Source organism: Tympanuchus pallidicinctus, unplaced genomic scaffold (assembly GCF_026119805.1).
Source record: "Tympanuchus pallidicinctus isolate F22 unplaced genomic scaffold, pur_lepc_1.0 scaffold1, whole genome shotgun sequence".
In the NCBI taxonomy this organism is placed as follows: domain Eukaryota; kingdom Metazoa; phylum Chordata; class Aves; order Galliformes; family Phasianidae; genus Tympanuchus; species Tympanuchus pallidicinctus.
The window spans coordinates 30521061-30538203 of record NW_026294618.1 but is presented as its reverse complement, the minus strand read 5'-3'; positions in this window follow the sequence as shown (position 1 = coordinate 30538203).

The following is a 17143-nucleotide window of genomic DNA, read 5'->3' as shown; positions in this document are numbered from 1 at the left end:
ATGTTGGCAGGAATTGAAATTAACTTCTTGGTTTATAACTTTAAACCATCTCTTCTATTTCTTTTTAAACATAGGAACTCTTTCTAGCCTTTTTGAAACTTTGAGAATGTCATATTGATCTAGCTGATCAGAACATATTTTGTTTATCTACACAAATCAAAATATCTTCTTTCCCTCTCAAAGTAGTTCTTCCCATTTTTATTTCATCATGGGTGCTAGTTTTGATATGTCATCTGCTCACAATTGACCTTCATTCAGAGTAAAGCAAAATAGTATTAGGCTTTCAGGCTTTGTTTGTCAGTGCCTTCACTCTGTAGAGAAGTGGACCTAGCCTTTCCTTAGCTTCCTGTACCTGTTAGTGTACCAAAATGCTGTGAAATAAACATCATTTATGCACTACTTGTTTTCTGTCCCTGCTTCACAATTTCTCTCTTTGGCCTCAAATGTCCAGCTATTTATCTTAAAAGTCTTATCCTTGTGAGGGGCCTACATCTCCTATCCTTCTTCCATTCCATCAAAATTTGCTATTTCACATAGTTTATTTTGCATGAACTTGCATTTAACATAGTTTTTTTAAAGAACCGTCTTCTATTTTTAACTCTCTCTTAGAACAGTCTCCCACAGTTTCTCACTAGTTCTCTGAATGTCTATGATCTGTTCTGCTTAAGCACGTTGCCTCTTTTCCTGCTTGTGAATTCTGCTGTTTCATGATAACTCACAAAGTTCCCATGTTATTTTTAATTGTTGTTTTTTCCTTCATGCATTTACCTGATTATGAAAATCAAATCAAAAAAGTATCTGAAAAGATAAAATCTGAAAATATTCATCACATCAAGGACAGCTCCTTGATAGGTGTCCCACTACTGACTGCCATCGAAACATTAGCACTTTTCTCTCTTTGAATGTTATTCAGGAACAGTGAAGCATTCCATGCCCTTTTTTATTCCTAATCTCAGAGCAAGTAAATTGTCAGGAAGGGTAGCACATAAGGTAACACCTGTATATTTTTCTGTTATCTGTCTGTCCTGACTAAGATATACTGTTCATATTAATGTTTCTGATGCATGAATCATCCTATCAGACAGTTGTTACTTCTATTAAATAACAATTTGAAATACTGCCACTTCTTGCTGATTCCCAGTGCAATTGGAGATCAGATATCCCAGGAATAGAAGAAACAACCAAATTAGAAAACAAGCACTCCTATAGAACTGCAGCTCTTAGAGGCACACAGAAGTGCAAGAACCTCTGGTAGGATTGCCTTGTACTTATCATCTGTGGAAGAAACCACCATTCAGCCTCCAGGACAGTTTCTACCCATTCATTCTAACTAGAACCCAGACTGGCTTCAGCCAAAGTGCAGCAGCCTGTTACAATCATCTCTATGCACTGATTTAAACCTTGAGTTTTTGATTAGATGTCTTTAGATCAGATTATCACTGGTGACTCAAAGACCTAGATTAAATTCTGTTGGACGATTGTTAAACCAAGCAGCAGTGTGGAGTGGTTTATGGTGGTAGTTTATAATATAAACACTATATCCCAAAATAAATAAGAAATTAAAAAATAAATCTAGAAGTTTTAAAGTACTAGTATTGCACAAAAAAATGAGGTGACAGTGATACAGATTAGAAATCTACATCTATTACAGACATAATTACGGAAGAGAAGCAGGATTAAAAGCGGACAGAAAATTTACTGTCAACAATATTGCAGCATTGATTGTTAGATAACTCTCATATGTACATGTATGAAACAGAAACATTAATGACTAGAACATCTTGTAAACCAAACAAAGTTATACTGGATCAGTCTCGGATTTACAACACGACTACTCTGAGCTGAAGCTAACTAGCCATTTGATTCCACTTTCTGGGATATTCTGGTGTAATCTGAGAGTATTTCCAACAACATTAAGAGAGCAAAGAGATCCAACAGCACAGAATCACAGTGAGGCTGAAATCAGATCTAGACTGTGCAAATCAGACTTGCAAATCCGTATCAGTGTTAGAGCATTTAATGTCATATGATGAGCTTTAGCATCCAAGCTAAGGGAGGTTTGACACACAGCCACAGTGCCTCAGGGAGACTGACAAAATTCTTTTTCAGAGGTTTTTGGTGAGGAAATCCTCTGTACAGTACAGATACTGACAATAGAGGAGGGAGTCATCTTCTGTACTCGCATAGTAGAACATTATCATTTCATGTACAGAAAGAAATACATACTATGTCTGTTTCCAGATATTAAGTTTTCCTTAAATAGTTGCTCTATTTTATAAACTTTCTCAGAAATAATACTTTTGAATATAGTGCAAAAGAAACTGCTTCTGATCTCTTTCATGCTGAAGTAAAACTGAGATTTTTTAAATTATGTCTAAAGCAATGAAGATGTGTACACAGAAAAACTTGTCACTTCCAGCAGCAGTTTTTTCAAATTCTTCAGTGGTTCAGAAAGCAGGTAAGGGCTCTGTATTATTTGATAATATTGACTTTAAAATACATTTATATATATATAATGTTTATAGTTATTCAATACATACTGCTGAAAAAATGTGAATAGAGCCTTTTCTAAATCAGTAATCTTTTCTAAGTTTAAAATTGCTGCTCAGAAATCTCACTGTATCTCCAAACTATATTCCAGAAACAATTCAAAACCAAATATGCTAGATGCATTTATTGATTTAAAATATAAAATTGAAACATTAAATATTGCTAAAGCAGCCTCAGAAGATTCAGGGCACGCTTTGTTCACTCAACACCAGTAATTACATTGAAAGTAGTAAGCACAAAGCAACCAAATGTCTCAAAAGGAAGATGTATCTTTCCACTCTTAAAGTGGTTTGTGCATTTGATCAATTATGGAATGCTTCCCATGAAGCAAAGTTTCAGCATGTGCTGTAACAGCTTAGTGTTGTACCTTCCTCGTACTTTTTCACCTGTGCTGGACAGCCAGTGAGCAGAGAAAATCTACCATCCTCAAACAAGTGAGTGCTGCTGGCTTAGCACCTGCCAGGAGTCTGCTCTCAGCTTGTGGAGCTGGCCTGGCTCCTGGGTGGCTCTAAATGCAATGTACCTGGGACGTTTTGTAGCAAAGGTAACAAAAACACGCCAGCTTCTTTCTCAGACAAAATAGAAACAAAATAGAAAATAGTGCTTGGTGCTAACAGAGCTGGCCACGTGTGTTTTTGTTGTAGTTGTTGCTTTTGTTTTTGGTGGTTTTGGTGTATTTTTGTTTGTGATTACTTTCTCTAAATATTTCATATATATACTTTTAACGCAGTTTGAATTCACTAACCTCTTTACACACACACAGTCCAAACAGATACAAGTCAACATTAAAAATATCACCACTTCATGAAACAATGCTTGCCATTGTTTCATATGCGAACAATTAATTAAGATTTTGCAGGCAGCTCTGTAATAAAACTATGTAGGGCTTTGTGCAATCCAACAGATGCTGTGCCAGTTTGAGCAGTGATATCTTTCTCAGAAGCTGAAGTAGAATGCTACAAAGAACTTTGTTTGATAAACAGCTCAGGAGGAGGTGAATATACTGGAAGACTTGTTATTTCTGTTTATTACATTGGAGCTGATGTAGGCAACAGAACATACTCTTTATAAAAGCTATGTAAAATTCATTAATGATCTCCATTCTTAGTAGATACAATTTAAGATACACAAGATCACACAATCAAAGAATGTCTTTGGTTGAAAGGGACTTTAAAGATCATTTAGTTTCAACCCCCTGCTGTGGGCACAGTCACCAACCACTAGATCAAATCTAAGAGACATTAAGATAGACAGCAACAGAAGACTTCTAAACTTGTCTAATAAAGCAGTAATTCACTAAAAATAATAGAAAGAGAAGTTAGAAGACTTTATGTTCCTGCCTAACTTTAAGCACACGATTTTTATTTTAATAGCAGCTGGACTTCAGCATGTTCCTCACATAACATGAACAGAGGCCACATGGAATTTCTGTTTTTCAAGTCAGCAACTCTTTTCTCTGGAGCACCACAGAAAAGTCTGGATGACTACTGCCCAGATAATTTTTTTTTTTTTACAATGTCAAACACATCAGTCTGGATTTCATTCTGAAATAATGCACAAACACCCACCTCACCATCACAATTTAGTTCAAGTCTAGTCCATTGCAGAATCTCACAACTCTCATTTTTAAATATGCCCTTCATAAACGTTTAAACACATATACCCTTAGACAAACATACATGCTTCAAGAGACCTGATTTCATTGAGTATTTTTTTGTTTGTTTTTTGCTTGTTTTTAAATAAAAGAAACAGTAATTTCTTATAAAGTACTGTGATGACAGAGGGCTTGTGGCTTTCATGAAATTTGTATTTTTAAACTCTGCCTTGCAATGAATATAATGTTGAGTAGGATCGATGGGACTGCACACTTACTTTGACATTAACTACTATAAAAACAGTTCATTGTTTCCTAGTTTTTCTGTCAAATTTTCCATGCAGAATATCTATAATTTATTACAAAACTGATAAAATTATTGAATACCATCATAAGAGCTGGTCACACTCCATGACTAACTCCCACTAAACACCATAGATATTTGCTGGAGTGAAGAGTTCAGGATTCCATTTGCAGAGTGATATTTGTACAGACTTTTACAGTTATGTTCAGTAACAAATAGCAAAGTTATAGAAATTATCTAAACTAAAACTTGAAAGAACAACATTTGTAGCAAAAGCCACTTTTAAAACTGGCCACAACCTTGCACAAACTTTTTTCTTATCTTAAGAATACGGTGATCATTTAATATCTGTGAAGTACAGCAATTTTCAAACAGCAATCTTACACAATTTGCTGCCGTGCTGATAGCTTTATGTGGGTTGGTGATTCACATATATTTGTAAATTACCTTGCTTTCAGAAGGTGTTTGCCAATTATCCTCATATATCCCTCTAGATATGCAGCAGAAGCTGTGAAAGAAAATGCAGAAACCATCTGAGACTTTAAATGTCATTAACATTACACTAAATCCTTCATTCCCACTAAAAGGGAGAATATGCCTAAGCATTAGTTCAGCTGCTTTTTAAAAGCGTTTTGAGCAGTCATGTATGGTTTGAACTCTATGTTTTTAAATTCTAAATCTACATCCTATAGACTGAACTTGAGACCAGACCTGAATACATCCACTGCCTTAGCTGTCCTCCTTGCTGTCTGTAATTCTGCATCTGCTCCACTGTAGTCTTTGGCTAAGTTTGTACCAATACACAAATACCTGTCTGGGCTCTGGAATGTATTCACACTGTACAACAGTAAATTTTGTCCCAAGCACACTGTCTTTCCTTCAAGCATGATGCTAGGCTACAGATGGTCAGTGACTACATCCTGTAGGTGTGTGGATGCTGCTGCTTTGTTTTGGGATGAAGAAAACTCAGTCCTGTGGATATGTTGTGCCAGATGGCCTCAGGAGCAGAGAGCAGTCCTTGGCCTGTTCTATTTACTACATGAGCTGCCACCACATTTTCAGACAGTCCCTAGCCTTCCATGAATCTATCAAAATTCACTGCTTCCAGAAATGTGGTAGGATAAATAAATTATCTTCTGTAGTAGGTACAGTATATTCCTTACCCCAATAAATCTTTAATAAGTGTGTTGATCTCTGCAATTTCTACTGCCTAAAACCAACCTCTTCCTGGGAAGAATGGGTAAGAAGGCCTCGAAAATGAATGACTCAATACTTATATAGGGTTAACTCTTTGACAGTAACTTCTAACTCTGCTTTCGAAGGTTTGCCTTCAGTGGAATACAAACTGCTTTAAAGAAATGTATCCCACACTAATCCCTATCACTGTTTTTAATGGGATTACCCTTTGGGACATGGTTAGCTGGCTTCAGGTGTCCACTGTCTGAAGCACTGGCTGCCTAAAGATATATAACGTATTTTTCACTGCTTATAGAAGAAACTGGTGGTAAGAATTGAATCTAAGTAAACCAAAGCGACTCATGTCTCCAAGTACTCAATACTTAATACTCAGGGATTATTACTCAATACTTAGGGCTTATAGGTAGGGAGCTGCTGGCTTCTACTTCTTTATTATTGAAAAAGTGCCAGATTGCCAGAAGCTATTTCACAACATTTATTAGTTTTGAGGGGTCCTTGAACAGTTAGAGCAGATCTCTCACAGTCCAGTGTTCATCACATAAAGTGTTTTAAAATGAGAAATAATTAAAAAAAAAAAGCCTAATATACTACTGTGCTACTCAGTTCAAGCAAAGAAAGCTAACAAAATGCGACCTGCTTGGGGTGACAAAAATGTACCAAAGCTACCGAGACCAAAAGATGACATGAGTTACATAAAACAGAGACTTAGAAATCATTTTTAAAAACTTATAACCCAGCGTATGAGACTCGTGTAACACATAGATCAAGGAGTCAAAATGTTATAAAGTGATTCTGAAGTGCTGGTTTTACACTTCATGTCTGATAATTCAATTTCTTTGTTCTGTGTATGCATGATATCTACCACACAGAAAGTCTTTGTGGTATGTACCATTATACATCTACTGGTAAACTGCATGCAGTTAGACTCACAGAACTGTTTACCCAGAAGTGATTGATTTATACAGGACAATTTTAATTATTATTCAGCCATTTTTTCTTTTTAAAAGACAATGAATCTGTTAACTGTGGGCTTCTTGAATAAGCATTTTAAGGAGATCATTAAATGATTAGAAGAAAATGTAATTTTTGCACTGATGTTTTTTATCCATTCACTAGATACTCTCCAAGTTCATGATCTCTATCTGGAATTTTCCAAGCATCTGTTTCAATTGCTACTTTTAAATTCTATTTTCTAGGAGGATATATAATTTATCTGTCATAAATATTGTGTAAACTCATGTATTTTATTTTCTGGCAATGATTTAATTAGCATCTCATTTACTTGCTCTTCAGATAAACATTTTGCTTGATTTGTTCTCAAAGAAGGTCTTCGCTGTCCTCTATCACACTCTTTTCCCAAAAGTAAGTATTTTTCTTCAGTTTGTCCTTATCCATTGCTCCCTCAGCTCCCAGATACTTTCTCTTTCAAAACAAAGTCCAGTTATACCTCAAGCTGTGACTTAGAAAGTATTTGATTTAACATGATTTGAGCAGCTACTATTCCACCTCCTTCCTTTACTTAATGCTGGTACTTTTTTTTTTTTCTCTTTTCTTTTTCTTTTTTTCCTCTGCAATCATACAGCAAAATCAGAAAATACATACACATTATTCCATGTTCTTTCTAACCTTGCTGAATCCCCTGAGGTCTCACCGTGCAGATTCCCAGTAGCTGACTTAACATAAATCTAAATAGCACTTAAACAAGAGCTAGCAACCAAGGTTTTCAGAAAGCTGGCTCACTTACAAAATATTATGCTCATCAGAGTGCACCCTCCATCTTCTCCACTCACATTTCAAATACTACCATATTGAAATACTTCATGGAATTTTCCTTCACAAAAGTCATGTGTGATAGGTCTCTATATAACACTCTGCGCTGCGTAGGAGAAGAGAAACTGTAGGTAATATTTTTTTCCTAAATGTTTAGCAATCAAGGACTGGAAATATCTCTTCTGCCAACAAGCGACAATCATGACGAATTCCTTGTGATGACATCTGAGTTCTCACATAGCAGGAGACAGGGTCGGAGCAGTGAAAGATATGTATACTGTGGGATGAGGTCAGGGATATCTTTGATCCTTTTCAGAAGACTCCTAATGTGTCACATTACTGTGCTCCATGTGGGCTTTCACACTGTCAGCTGCAGCTCAAGCTGGCCCTCACTACATCCCTGATTGTGGCACTTCAGCATTATTTTTCCAGGGGAACCAGTTACTACTTCTCAAGAGCAATGTAACTTGGGACCATGTAGAGACCTACAGAAAATACACACATACACACAGAGTTTTTAAGGCAGATGTAAATAGTGATTGCACTAAGTAGTCCTCTCTGAAACGTGCAGAGGCAAGAGCACTTTTGAGGAGCACAGTTGTAGGGGAACAGTTATGTCAGGACTTAAACTGGTGATTGAGCACCTGGTAAACTCACTCCCTAGCAGGGTCAGTGAGCACAGGCATATTGCACCTGTGCTGCAAACCTACCCAGAAGGGGTGGACCCAGGATGGAGCTGCTGTGGACTCACACAAGGGCAGCCACTGAAGGGCAGTTATGTCTTGAGCTCAGGCTGCTTTGTGGGGGAGGAATGCTGCATGGCCAGAGAGCTCCTTCACAAGCTTGGTGAGTTCTGTTCTCCTTTCTATGTGTGATTATTGGCCTGCTTGCAAATAGTTTACCTGGTATTGCCAAGAACCTGTCAGAAGCAGTTTTTCTTTTTTGGAAGCAGAACAATGCTGAAATCATGGCAGTAAGGGAAGATGAGTCTGGGTGGGTGTGGGAGAAGCTGTGATATGATACTGCTCCATCCTGGAGATTTTGTCAGAATCAAAGAGAGTAAAATTAACGATAGATATTTTGTTTGCTACTTCTCCTAGTAGTCAGGGAGCTTTTAATATTTAAGATTGTAAAAAAGGCAAAAGAAATGGTAGGAAGCTATAGTGCTTTGGTACACCTAAATATCTGGAGCCAAGTTTTCTATATCCCTGTCAGTAATTCTACTAAGCAAGTAACTGCCCACTGTTGCCTGGCCTAAAGCCAGTTCTGCAGGTAACCATGTTGCACAATTCCCTAAATACACTGATCAAATCCACTCTAAAAATGGCTAGTTTTTTTGCCCAGGTTCTCCAATTAAAAGAATATTCTCTTTTATGAAGAGTTAAACTCTTCAGTACAGCTATTCCTATTCAGCTCCCACAACAATGTGAATTATACTTCTCTACTAGAGTGACTGGGTCAGATCAGTTTTAAAAATCAAAGCAACACCATGCGGTAAAATCTACCAGCTCAGAAAAACAGCTCAAGGTTGGGTTTTAATGAATATTAAATGTAGCAACTCTTTGGACAACAAGCAAAAACTTGAAAGGAAATTAAAACCTGTAGAGGTCTTATCCTTCCTTCTCATCTGTTATTCCCTTACTCTTATCTGAACTTACCCTTCATGCAACAACAGGAGTTGGGGATATGATTTTACTGTAGGTGCTTTTACTGCTTGCTAAAGCTATAAGCAGATGAGGAGCATCTTCAAATTTGGGCAGTCTTGCTGAGACTTAGCAGTCCATGCTTTCTACTCCAGCTATATTGAAACTGTAGTGTGCAGATACATCTTCTGTTTGCAAGGACTAAAGGTAACACATATGTATAGGTACAATAGAGAAGTGATCACACTTAACTTCCTAGCTTTTAGTGTAGCTATCAGTTTATTGATAGGAAGGTGCAATCTGGCATAATGTTCTGGGAGCAGACATTCATGCCTAGGAATATGAAAATATAACCAAATCCATCTCAGGAAAAGTAGCGGTCCACTAATTTTGAAGGTGCAAATAAAAGGGAGATGTAAACTTGATCTTTTATGTTTCAAAGTGAAGCTGTCACTGTAGATATAACTCATGAAATCCCTTAATTTCCTTCCTTTGGGAATTCTGAAGTTAATCAACATGAGCAAGCAATTTAGTTTAGCTAGGTGTATTAAGGTGTACTAGTTAAATGCTTATTTTTCTTTCTCCTTTCATTTAAATCAGTCCTGGTTGACAACTAATTTCCCCTTCCTTTATCAGAGTAAATACATCAGATGACATCTCAAGATGTTGTAAGGAAAATGAAAGTTACTTCAAAGACTCAGAAGCAGAGCTTGTCCATCAAACACTCAAGAACTTAATCTGTCTAGAGACAACAATTTGGAAGGAAAATTTATAAAAAGTGTGTACAAAGTTTCAAGTTTGGCTGGAAGTCAATCCAGAAACTCAGTGGAGAAATTTAAGGGGGAAAATCAGTTTCAGCTGAAATTAATACTGTACTGTCAATACTCTTTATATTAGAAATAGCTTGACTAACTATGTTCAGGTTTAGATCTATGTTTTCCTTGTATGTTTTTGGTACTTTGAGTCAGGTCTAACTACTTTTTCATGAATGACCTCTTTGCATTCCTATCCATGATCCATTATAATATCAGTATTGATAAACTATGAGGAAAATAATTTTAATTGTTGATATCTATGCTCTACTTGGGCCACTGGACTACAGCTAGAAGTCAGTATGGGAGTGCTTCTATTTCCAAATTAAATAAGAAATGAATCTGAAACTTGTACGAGTGATAAATTACTGCCAAATATGAGGGGTTTTTATGAGGTAGCAGAAAAAGTCTGCCATTTCTTTCAGTATAGGGGACTATTGACAGAACTAATTTAACAAAAAAAGAAGTTTCCTGATACTGGGACAAGCTTCATATGTTAGGATCACTTTTCTGTGCTACCAATTAAAACAATTGCAAATCAACTCACTCTTTGTCTTATGTACTACATTACTGATTGTCTGCAAGATTTATGCAGGACTTCCATGATCTGCCCTGCCACATATCAGGTGGTGATCTCTGGGTGACACTGGGCATCATTTGAGGGATGCAAACAATCAAGAATTCCAGTATGCACCAGAAGCTTCTGTAGATGAACATTCCTTCACATTACACAGTCCTCCAATGCTGTTCTGTCAGGTTTAGCATCAGCAAGCATCCATGCATGCTTCAGCCATGGCTTGAGGGAATACTGCTCTCAACTTTATTCCGGAGGGTTGCAACAGAATCCAAACATCAATTCATTGACTGTAGAGTTAAATTAAAAAAAAATAAAAATAAAAATTATTTATCTGAGGCAGTCATAAATATATTTTGGAAGGGCCCAAGAGGAGACCTGGAAACAAGTGGGACATGTCTAGTCTATATAATCTGGCATTAGGGCCGGTGATCTCTGATATGTTCTTTGAGCAGAAGTCCAAGATTTCATGGGAAAAACTATATGAATAAATCTCTAGAAACTTGAAAGAACACAGGGAATTCCTGGAGATATGGGCACAATGCAGATGATGTTCTGTATAAATATTTTCACTTGCGCTATTCCATAAATAATAAAAGATAGGTAGAAAAATGATAAATTAGACAAGTCTTATGATTTCCCTTAGATTACAGTATTTTTCAATATGAAGTGATGATTACATAATTCTCCATCTAAATATGAAGGATCTTGAAAAATGTTCTTCTCTTTCTTAGTAAAAGTTATTTTAAAGAAGCACATGATATTGGCATTTCTACTTGTTAATACAGATAATTGTCTTTTTTTCTTCCATGTCTGTCAGTGATTACAGTAAATGTAAATTGAATTCTAGATCAGATAATTCTTAGTAAAACACTGAAGTTTTTTGTGTGTTAACTGTTTCAGGGAAGTCATTCTGTCTGTCACTTTGAGGGCTGTCAGTACTAATGTAGAGTGTCCTGTGGTGATTCTGTGTTTAGCAGACTGTCACTTCCATGGCAGGAACATGTAGAGAACAATTTTTAGGGAAATAAAATTGTTGGGAGGAGGGGGGAAGATCAACCTAAAGGATAGTGTAATGTTGCTTGAAATGTATAAATGTTTGTCTGTATGTAAATTACAAAGTTAAAATAGAACCCAAAAAATTAGGGTAATCACTTGAGTAAGGAAGAGGAGATTTTGACTGTTAAATGCAGCAGTAGTGCAGTACCTGCACTCCTGCAATCTGGAGGCTTATATAGCTATTACCTCGATGTGGTTGAAAGTCTCTGGTATTATCCCGAACTGTGTATCCACTTTATGGAATTAGTGGGAGGAGCTGATGATTTAAAAAAAAAAAGAAAAAAAGAAAAAAAAAAAAAAAAAAAAAAGCAATGGGAATTGCTCTTACAGCATAGAGAGCACTGCCAGGCAAGTAAGCTGGTATAACTGATCAGGGACCTATAAAACAAGAGATGCAAGCACATTCTACAAGTGTGTGGAAGACAACATGTTAAAGTATTCCTTTGAACAAGTACAATTTATATTGCACCAAATGAAAACTGAAATATTTGAGTAAAATTCATGTGACTGAAACAGTATTGCTTTAATACCAAGTAGATTAGTATTGTTCCAGACTTCTGTTGTCTGTATCATTTACTTTTTAACATGTGCTTATTTTCCCCCTCAACTTTTTAATTTTTTTTACAGTTTCATTCTGATCTGATTCTGTGTTTGCAGAATACCTCTGTGTACTGAGTGCTGCCAGGAGCAAGTAGTGACTCCTAGTAATAATTGAAATGTGAATAATTGTTGTGATAATTGTACTCAGTATGCAAAACTGCCACTCCAGGCAACATCACATACATTCATGTAGTCTTCAGGGATCTGATGTTTTGTAGATGAAAGTTCCTGTCAATAGGAATGTAACACTTCTTTTCTTCATCATATTTATTTGCAAGTCTCACTGGATAATATCACAATGGTGATGGTGAATGGTGGATAAGGTGGCCACAGAAGTACTGCAGTAAGAATATATAGAAATATTTGTGCTCAGAGAGATGCGTGAGATACTACTCACTTTCTCTGATTAGGAAAGTTCTGAAAAGCGTGTGCTAGAAGGAAATTGGCTTAACACCATGCAGTGGTGTTTGTTTATTCCAATATTCACAGACTTAATTAGGACAAAGGCAGCACTGCTATTGGCACAAGTGTGTTCATCATTTCTTTCAACACTCCTACCTCTCAGGCCTGTTCCTGAAACAAACAGCAGCCTTTGCCTTTTGAGTAGCTTCTGCCAGTGCTGTGACAGGAAGATGTGTTCCCTTTTGGTCATCTTCTTTCTCTACTGCATTGCCCATAGCAGACATTTTAAAGATGTGCCTTAAATATGAAGTATTTTCATAATAAACATAGTCTTTGCTCTGTAGTATACATGTGCCATGAATAGCATCTTGGCTTTTCTTCACAACACAGAAGCTTAATTGAATGCCCTCAGTGAGCTTCAAAATATTATATCCTGTTTCTATGCTAACACACCATCGGATTTTTAAAAGCATATATTCTTTTCATCGTCTGTTATTTCTGGTGACCAATTCTTTCTGGACTGTATAAGTAATAATAAAATATTTGAATTTTAGATGAATAACAATAGAAACATATGCTATTAATACTCAAAGACAGATGAAAGTTAATTTGTAGAGTACATTAAACATTCTTAAAATAGTTATTTATTGAATGTAAGAACAGATAAAGTTCTGCTGAGGTCAATGGCAAAAATGGCATTAACAGGAAATTTTTCCATGGGCTCTAACAGACTTGACAAAAGGCCAAATTTTTCCTGAGGGATTTCTGCACTGTGATGTCTTAGGAAGATATGAAGTTAAATGAGACTTCAGGGCGTGGGTAAAGCAGAGGGTTAGTTGGGCAAAGTTTTATTCTGCTTTTAAGAATTTGGAATGATCCAAATTTCTCAAAGGGGTGTGATTTTACAGATTCTCTTGAGTGGTATTTCTGTGAATCTGCTGTGCAAAGCTGTTTGAATTTGAAGCGTAGAACTATCTCAACTCTTTCTTCAGCAGAAGCTGTGCATTTTATTTCAGCTTGCACTCTTAAATAGAAGAGAAATAGTCACTGCAATTACATTTTAAGAACTCTTAAGCAATTCAAGGCTCATAGGAAATGTCATACAGAGTCCCTAAGAAAGCAGTATCCTTCAAACCCATACAGCACAGCCACAGAGAACGTTCTTCTGCTAGCAACCTACCAACAAAACATTTCTTCGCTCCCAAGGAACATGAGGTTTTATTTCTGTTATGGGAAATAATCCATATGTAAGTAGCTCAAAGGAAAGAACTACACTATTGCTAGAAAACAGAGCTTCAAAAAGAGATGTAGAAGTCTTTCCCTCAAAACAAAACAAAAACAAACAAACAAAACCCCTGTCCTTGTCTCTGAAATGGTCTCCTTCATACTTAGCAAAGAAGTTGTCAAGTCTTAACTTGGTTTAATTGATTTTAAAGTGATCCCTAAAGACAGTTCATGTTAAAACAGTTTTTCAACAATGAAAGCCTTATTTTGAGAACAGTGACACAAAGAGTTGATGTAAAAGGGCCTAATGGGCTCTTCAGATCTTGGGAATTTTTTTAACACTTTTCCTTCATGTAAGAAAAAGTCTTTTATTAACGACCTTCTTAAACATTCCCTGTGAAAGGGAAACATTAAATAGCAATGTCAGCATTGCTACTGGTGAATTTCAATTGAATGGGTTGTTGTGCTGTTCAGTGTCTAACAATATTATGGATTTTATCAGGCTGGAGTCTCTATAATAACCTCAGTAATGTAAACAGTCAGTCTCATGGCCTTCAAATGTACATCAGAAATATGATCTTGGACTTCAGTAGCCCAACCAAGCAGGTTTACAGTAAGTTTAATCTATGTGTAACAATAAAATAGAAATTAGAAAATATTTGCCTAAGTTCTTCATGCTAAGTATTTGTTTATAAATAGAATTACCATTGTGGTGCTTCACTTCTCAGATTACAAATCTGTTTGGTTCATGGGCACAAGACTCTACTGAAAGTAGAGATTAAGTTATTCTAATTTCAAGTATGAAGAAGCTGAGCACTGCCTATACATTGTTTGCTATCCAATACCAGAGTGAGATAATAATGATATTGGACTGTTTCTGCTCAACAGCTTGTCAATCATTTGCTCTGACAATAAAAAAAAATCTTAAATAGGAAAAAAATCTGCTTTATGTATACATTATTCTGAATTGTTTGTGTTCTCTAGTTAATTTGCTGTAGCTGTTTAAAGTAGAAAAGTGCATTGTGTATTTTCAGCATTTTTTCGAAGTCAAGGTGAACAGCCAGTTGTGTTCAAAAGAAGAATAAGAAAATGACATGCAAAGTACTGCTTTAGAGATTCAAAGTAATTAGCTAGTTTTGTTAGCTAATAGCTAATTTGTTAGCTAATACAAACAATATAAAAGATGTAAATTTATTGGAGGGAGCTGAAGTTCACATACTCTTTCCTCTGCTTTGTGTTTCTTAAGAGGAAAAATCTCTTCATTTGCTCTTGGGAAAATCTGGTATCTGACTACTGGCCACTGCTTTAGGGATATGTAGGTACAGAGTGAAGGAAAAATATTTGATGAATTAAAACTTTCTCCAGTGGGGATAGGGGGAGATCTAAAAGCTTTTATTGGATCTGAAACTAAGTGAAAATTACTACTGCTAGTATAAATACAGGGAAAAAAAAAAATCTAGAGCAAGGTAAATGTATAAACAGGAAAAAGTTTAATTTTTGTTTAAGATTTTCAATAGCACAACAGAGAGGAAACAAAAGCAAACAAGGGAGAAAAATATTTAGTTTATTTGCAAAAGAACTAAGGCAGATCATCATTAAAAGAATAGCATTATTGAAAAACTTATGAAACTATATTAAAAATTAAAAATCTTGCACGTGTTTTTATACTCTTGATAAGACAAGAAATATTAGAAAAGAAAGTGCATAGAGAAAGAAAAAGAGAGAATATGGAAAAGACCAATGGAAAATTGTTCTTATTTATTTCATACAAAGTATTATGACAAAATCATAAATTCACAGGATGTTTTAGGATGGGACTTCAAAGATTGTCTAATTCCATCCCCCATGCAATACTCAGGGACACTTACCACTACAAAAATTTGCTCCAAGCCCATCCAGTCTGATCTTGAATTCTTCTAGGAATGGAATTTCTACAAACTCTCTTGTCCTGTTTCAGTGTCCCATCCTTGTTATGCAAAACTTATTCCTTATGTCTAATATAAGTCTTTTCTCTTTTACCTCATTCTACCAGTACAGGCCCCACCAAAATGTCTGTTTCCATCTTTGCCTTTGGCGAAGCTTTGTTGACTCTTTTGTTCACTCATCTCCCTATCTTGTATGTGCCTTAACATCTCTTCCAGGAGGATCTGTTCCGTGATCTTTGTGGGCACAGAGGTAAGATTCACTGGTCTCTAATTCTACAAGTCTTCCTTTCTACCCTTCTTAAAAATAGGAGTGATATTTCCCTTTTTCCAGACACTTCACCTCTCAGCCCTGAATTTTTTGAATATGATGGAGAACTTTGCCTTGGCTCTCCTGAATTCATCCTTGCACATCTGGGTGGCATCCGTCTACTCTTTCCAGGCTGCATGTCCCTGCTTCTGTTGCCTATGCATGTCTTTCTTACAACATGACCAGCAGGTCAAGGTACTTAGCTGTGTTGGTTGCTTGCCTTCTCTTCTTAATTTCTTACATGTGGGAACTGAGTACTCTGATCTGCTCCTTTATCCCTAAGGACAGTTTTCCAAGAGGTGTCATCTGTTAATTCTTCAAATAAATGAAAATTAGCTCTTCTAAAATTCAGGGTTTTAATTTCACTTTTTTTTCTGGGCTCATTTCACACAAGATCATGAACTGTACCAGGGCTTGGTTGCTTCAGCCAGGCCATTTCAATCTCAACACATAAGCATTTTCTCCCTTTGGTCTTTGTGATTCTGTTCCATCCTGCTTGGGAGGTGATAGCGAATGGCTTGGTGGGGGGTTTATCTGTCAATTGAGGTCAAATCACCACCACCATATCTTTGTTTTTAATGACAAAGGACTAGTATCTTTATCAGAGCTGCCTGTGTTTGAACTTTCTTGCCTGCTCCCAGAACAGGAAAAGTTAGAGCTTCAGGGAGGAGCAGAGCCCTGAGAAATTCAGCTCAGTGACTTTTTTCCAAACATCTGCAAGACAACAGGTAAAGCAATTGCAGCTGCTGCTGGAAGGATGTAATCTTATGTCTCATCCATCCTCCAAGAATAATCTTTCCTGCAAACACTTTCACTCGCATAGGGATAGCAGCATCATACAGCCCAGTATTACAAGGTTCAGAAATGGGAGAGCCACTGGTGCCCTTGCACCAGTCCTGGAGAGCAGTGGTTTTAGCCTCAGAGCCAGCCATCAACATCAGGATGCTTTTAGTAGGTGGAACATGTTTCCGCACCCTTCAGGATGCCATTGTCTTGAGATGAAGGAGCATACATCATTAGCCACCTTCTGCAAATACTGTAATGGAGATGACATCTTCCAGCCATTCAGAGATTCCCCTATTCAGAAAATGCATTCTATTAAAAAAAAAAATAAAAATTGTCTAACCTTTGTAACTGTGTGAGTCCCTCCTGATGTGTTACTCATGAGCACCACACAGTCTG